The following is a 6000-nucleotide window of genomic DNA, read 5'->3' as shown; positions in this document are numbered from 1 at the left end:
ACTGGATTGTCTGGTCCTGACTCGATTGTGTGCAGACCGCCACCATATAGCCTGACACACACCTCACAGATACATGTTTCATTGAATTAATAAATGGTCACATATGCAACAAATACTAATGTGATAGTTTGTATATTTATAGGTATAGATTGAAATTTCAACGCATTCAAATTCAGCCTGGCAATTTCTGTGTTCTTTCCGAAAGGTCAAGGTGATTTGCCTACTTATGTTCATTCCCAGATACAAACAAACCCGTGAAGATCCGGGGTAGAATAGATCTTTAGCAAGTTATGCTTGCTGTAAAAGGTGACTATGCTTGTCGTAAGAGGCGACTAACGGGATCGGGTGGTCAGTCTCGCTGACTTGGCTGATGCATGTCATCGTATCCCCAATGCGTTGATCGATGCTCATGATGTCAATCATTGGATTGTCTGGCCCAGACTCGATTATTTACAGACCGCCGTCATACAGCTTGAATATTGCTGAGTAAGGCGATGAACAAGAAACAAAGAAACAAACAAAACAGACGCCAACAGCGTAAACGTTGCCGCAGGATGACGTTGTCACGGGATGCCTTGGCAACGCGGCTTGTTATATAAGGGATTAGCAAAGCCACATTTCCGTGTCATCCATATCAAAGGATAATTATCAGGTTTCAGTAAATTCTGATAACTGTCACTTTTGTTTTGAGATGGCCCCTGACAACTCCACAACGCTAAATCAACAACTGCTTATTTTTGTAAGAAATCATTATTATTGATTACTGACGCACAGGACATACTTGCCGTAAAATGCGACTATGCTTGTCGTAAAAGGCGACTATGCTTGTCGTAAAAGGCGACTATGCTTGTCGTAAAAGGCGACTATGCTTGTCGTAAAAGGCGACTATGCTTGTCGTAAAAGGCAACTATGCTTGTCGTAAAAGGCGACGAACGGGATCGGATGGTCAGGCTCGCCAACAAACAAACATCAGAAGTAAGAATGCGTTTTGATGCATCATTTATTTGTCAGTAGGTCTTGCAATATTCCGGTAACTGGAAAAAAGAAGAAGAAGAATTGTCATAGATGTCGTACATGACCTCAGTGGATACATTGGTGATTCCATTTGCTGTTTGTACGCAATGTTTACTAGTGTTTGTTTACTGGTTGTGTTAGTACATACGTACCTGTGCATGACGTAGAACGGCTCTGTGTTCAGATGGTGGTGAGAGCGTGTTTACTACCGTGTGTTTGTTGGTTGTGTTAGTAGACACGTACCTGTGCATGACGTAGAACGGCTCTGTGTTCAGATGGTGGTGAGGGCGTGTTTACTATTGTGTGTTTGTTGGTTGTGTTAGTACATACGTACGTGTGCATGACGTAGAACGGCTCTGTGTTCAGATGGTGGTGAGAGCGTGTTTACTATTGTGTGTTTGTTGGTTGTGTTAGTACACACGTACCTGTGCATGACGTAGAACAGCATCTGTATTCAGATGGTGGTGAGAGCGTGTTTACTATTGTGTGTTTGTTGGTTGTGTTAGTACACACGTACCTGTGCATGACGTAGAACGGCTCTGTGTTCAGATGGTGGTGAGAGCGTGTTTACTATTGTGTGTTTGTTGGTTGTGTTGGTAGATACGTACCTGTGCATGACGTAGAACGGCTCTGTGTTCAGATGGTGGTGAGAGCATGTTTATTATTGTGTGTTTGTTGGTTGTGTTAGTACACACGTACCTGTGCATGACGTAGAACGGCTCTGTGTTCAGATGGTGGTGAGAGCGTGTTTACTATTGTGTGTTTGTTGGTTGTGTTGGTAGATACGTATCTGTGCATGACGTAGAACGGCTCTGTGTTCAGATTGGGGTGAGAGCGTGTTTACTATTGTGTGTTTGTTGGTTGTGTTAGTACATACGTACGTGTGCATGACGTAGAACGGCTCTGTGTTCAGATTGGGGTGAGAGCGTGTTTACTACCGTGTGTTTGTTGGTTGTGTTAGTACACACGTACCTGTGCATGACGTAGAACGGCTCTGTGTTCAGATGGTGGTGAGGGCGTGTTTACTATTGTGTGTTTGTTGGTTGTGTTAGTACACACGTACCTGTGCATGACGTAGAACGGCTCTGTGTTCAGATGGTGGTGAGAGCGTGTTTACTATTGTGTGTTTGTTGGTTGTGTTAGTACACACGTACCTGTGCATGACGTAGAACGGCTCTGTGTTCAGATGGTGGTGAGAGCGTGTTTACTATTGTGTGTTTGTTGGTTGTGTTAGTACATACGTACCTGTGCATGACGTAGAACAGCATCTGTATTCAGATGGTGGTGAGAGCGTGTTTTCTATTGTGTGTTTGTTGGTTGTGTTAGTACACACGTACCTGTGCATGACGTAGAACAGCTTCTGTGTTCAGATGGTGGTGAGAGCGTGTTTACTATTGTGTGTTTGTTGGTTGTGTTGGTAGATACGTACCTGTGCATGACGTAGAACGGCCTCTGTGTTCATATGGGGGTGAGGGCGTGTTTACTATTGTGTGTTTGTTGGTTGTGTTAGTACATACGTACCTGTGCATGACGTAGAACAGCTTCTGTGTCTAGATGGTGGTGAGAGCGTGTTTACTATTGTGTGTTTGTTGGTTGTGTTAGTACACACGTACCTTTGCATGACGTAGAACGGCTCTGTGTTCAGATGGTGGTGAGAGCGTGTTTACTATTGTGTGTTTGTTGGTTGTGTTGGTAGATACGTATCTGTGCATGACGTAGAACGGCTCTGTGTTCAGATGGTGGTGAGAGCGTGTTTACTATTGTGTGTTTGTTGGTTGTGTTGGTAGATACGTACCTGTGCATGACGTAGAACGGCTCTGTGTTCAGATTGGGGTGAGAGCGTGTTTACTATTGTGTGTTTGTTGGTTGTGTTGGTAGATACGTACCTGTGCATGACGTAGAACGGCTCTGTGTTCAGATGGTGGTGAGAGCGTGTTTACTATTGTGTGTTTGTTGGTTGTGTTAGTACACACGTACCTGTGCATGACGTAGAACGGCTCTGTGTTCAGATGGTGGTGAGAGCGTGTTTACTATTGTGTGTTTGTTGGTTGTGTTAGTAGACACGTACCTGTGCATGACGTAGAACGGCTCTGTGTTCAGATGGTGGTGAGGGCGTGTTTACTATTGTGTGTTTGTTGGTTGTGTTAGTACACACGTACCTGTGCATGACGTAGAACGGCTCTGTGTTCAGATGGTGGTGAGAGCATGTTTACTATTGTGTGTTTGTTGGTTGTGTTAGTACACACGTACCTGTGCATGACGTAGAACGGCTCTGTGTTCAGATGGTGGTGAGAGCGTGTTTACTATTGTGTGTTTGTTGGTTGTGTTAGTACATACGTACCTGTGCATGACGTAGAACAGCATCTGTATTCAGATGGTGGTGAGAGCGTGTTTTCTATTGTGTGTTTGTTGGTTGTGTTAGTACACACGTACCTGTGCATGACGTAGAACAGCTTCTGTGTTCAGATGGTGGTGAGAGCGTGTTTACTATTGTGTGTTTGTTGGTTGTGTTGGTAGATACGTACCTGTGCATGACGTAGAACGGCCTCTGTGTTCATATGGGGGTGAGGGCGTGTTTACTATTGTGTGTTTGTTGGTTGTGTTAGTACATACGTACCTGTGCATGACGTAGAACAGCTTCTGTGTCTAGATGGTGGTGAGAGCGTGTTTACTATTGTGTGTTTGTTGGTTGTGTTAGTACACACGTACCTTTGCATGACGTAGAACGGCTCTGTGTTCAGATGGTGGTGAGAGCGTGTTTACTATTGTGTGTTTGTTGGTTGTGTTGGTAGATACGTACCTGTGCATGACGTAGAACGGCTCTGTGTTCAGATGGTGGTGAGAGCGTGTTTACTATTGTGTGTTTGTTGGTTGTGTTGGTAGATACGTACCTGTGCATGACGTAGAACGGCTCTGTGTTCAGATTGGGGTGAGAGCGTGTTTACTATTGTGTGTTTGTTGGTTGTGTTGGTAGATACGTACCTGTGCATGACGTAGAACGGCTCTGTGTTCAGATGGTGGTGAGAGCGTGTTTACTATTGTGTGTTTGTTGGTTGTGTTAGTACACACGTACCTGTGCATGACGTAGAACGGCTCTGTGTTCAGATGGTGGTGAGAGCATGTTTACTATTGTGTGTTTGTTGGTTGTGTTAGTACACACGTACCTGTGCATGACGTAGAACGGCTCTGTATTCAGATGGTGGTGAGAGCGTGTTTACTATTGTGTGTTTGTTGGTTGTGTTGGTAGATACGTACCTGTGCATGACGTAGAACGGCTCTGTGTTCAGATGGTGGTGAGAGCATGTTTATTATTGTGTGTTTGTTGGTTGTGTTAGTACACACGTACCTGTGCATGACGTAGAACGGCTCTGTGTTCAGATGGTGGTGAGAGCGTGTTTACTATTGTGTGTTTGTTGGTTGTGTTGGTAGATACGTATCTGTGCATGACGTAGAACGGCTCTGTGTTCAGATTGGGGTGAGAGCGTGTTTACTATTGTGTGTTTGTTGGTTGTGTTAGTACATACGTACGTGTGCATGACGTAGAACGGCTCTGTGTTCAGATTGGGGTGAGAGCGTGTTTACTACCGTGTGTTTGTTGGTTGTGTTAGTACACACGTACCTGTGCATGACGTAGAACGGCTCTGTGTTCAGATGGTGGTGAGGGCGTGTTTACTATTGTGTGTTTGTTGGTTGTGTTAGTACACACGTACCTGTGCATGACGTAGAACGGCTCTGTGTTCAGATGGTGGTGAGAGCGTGTTTACTATTGTGTGTTTGTTGGTTGTGTTAGTACACACGTACCTGTGCATGACGTAGAACGGCTCTGTGTTCAGATGGTGGTGAGAGCGTGTTTACTATTGTGTGTTTGTTGGTTGTGTTAGTACATACGTACCTGTGCATGACGTAGAACAGCATCTGTATTCAGATGGTGGTGAGAGCGTGTTTTCTATTGTGTGTTTGTTGGTTGTGTTAGTACACACGTACCTGTGCATGACGTAGAACAGCTTCTGTGTTCAGATGGTGGTGAGAGCGTGTTTACTATTGTGTGTTTGTTGGTTGTGTTGGTAGATACGTACCTGTGAATGACGTAGAACGGCCTCTGTGTTCATATGGGGGTGAGGGCGTGTTTACTATTGTGTGTTTGTTGGTTGTGTTAGTACATACGTACCTGTGCATGACGTAGAACAGCTTCTGTGTCTAGATGGTGGTGAGAGCGTGTTTACTATTGTGTGTTTGTTGGTTGTGTTAGTACACACGTACCTTTGCATGACGTAGAACGGCTCTGTGTTCAGATGGTGGTGAGAGCGTGTTTACTATTGTGTGTTTGTTGGTTGTGTTGGTAGATACGTATCTGTGCATGACGTAGAACGGCTCTGTGTTCAGATGGTGGTGAGAGCGTGTTTACTATTGTGTGTTTGTTGGTTGTGTTGGTAGATACGTACCTGTGCATGACGTAGAACGGCTCTGTGTTCAGATTGGGGTGAGAGCGTGTTTACTATTGTGTGTTTGTTGGTTGTGTTGGTAGATACGTACCTGTGCATGACGTAGAACGGCTCTGTGTTCAGATGGTGGTGAGAGCGTGTTTACTATTGTGTGTTTGTTGGTTGTGTTAGTACACACGTACCTGTGCATGACGTAGAACGGCTCTGTGTTCAGATGGTGGTGAGAGCGTGTTTACTATTGTGTGTTTGTTGGTTGTGTTAGTAGACACGTACCTGTGCATGACGTAGAACGGCTCTGTGTTCAGATGGTGGTGAGGGCGTGTTTACTATTGTGTGTTTGTTGGTTGTGTTAGTACACACGTACCTGTGCATGACGTAGAACGGCTCTGTGTTCAGATGGTGGTGAGAGCATGTTTACTATTGTGTGTTTGTTGGTTGTGTTAGTACACACGTACCTGTGCATGACGTAGAACGGCTCTGTGTTCAGATGGTGGTGAGAGCGTGTTTACTATTGTGTGTTTGTTGGTTGTGTTAGTACACACGT

General features: G+C 44.8%; 1 protein-coding gene across 1 annotated transcript in view; it reads right to left on the bottom strand.

Annotated features, from left to right (window-relative positions):
* Positions 1-982: 982 nt before the first annotated feature.
* LOC124113558 overlaps positions 983-6000 on the bottom strand; it is a 55397-nt gene continuing 50379 nt past the window's right edge. The window contains exon 5 of the mRNA XM_048395368.1: positions 983-1034. The gene's annotated coding sequence lies outside the window, so the exon portion shown is untranslated. The remainder of the gene's footprint in view (positions 1035-6000) is intronic.

Source organism: Haliotis rufescens, unplaced genomic scaffold, assembly GCF_023055435.1.
Source record: "Haliotis rufescens isolate VD_foot unplaced genomic scaffold, xgHalRufe1.0.p SCAF_14, whole genome shotgun sequence".
Classification (NCBI taxonomy): Eukaryota; Metazoa; Mollusca; class Gastropoda; order Lepetellida; family Haliotidae; genus Haliotis; species Haliotis rufescens.
The sequence above is the reverse complement of the archived record's forward strand: the minus strand, read 5'-3'. Positions and strand labels throughout refer to the sequence as shown.